Below are 303 nucleotides of genomic sequence, written 5' to 3'. Positions count from 1 at the left end.
GGGCCCCGTGCCCGTCGGGTGGCGGCAGGGGCCTAACGGGGAGCGGGCCGCGGTGCGACTCGCCACCTCTCGCCGCCTCTCGGGTTTGGCGTGAGGAGGCGGGGGGAGGTTGGGCGCGCAGCCAGCTCCGGTGGGCCTTGCTTGTGGTAAAACCCGGCTGCCGGCAGCGTGGGGGGACGGTGTCGTTCGCGCTCTGTCGGGGACAGGCTGCGGGCGAGGTCGGAGCCACCGGGCGGAGACTGGCCCGGAGATGTGTGTGGGGAAAAAGTGAACACATCATCAGGACGGCCCCTGCCCCACGGC

Source organism: Athene cunicularia (genome assembly GCF_003259725.1).
Source record: "Athene cunicularia isolate RWA chromosome 4 unlocalized genomic scaffold, athCun1 chr4_part2, whole genome shotgun sequence".
In the NCBI taxonomy this organism is placed as follows: domain Eukaryota; kingdom Metazoa; phylum Chordata; class Aves; order Strigiformes; family Strigidae; genus Athene; species Athene cunicularia.
This window is presented reverse-complemented; position numbering follows the sequence as displayed.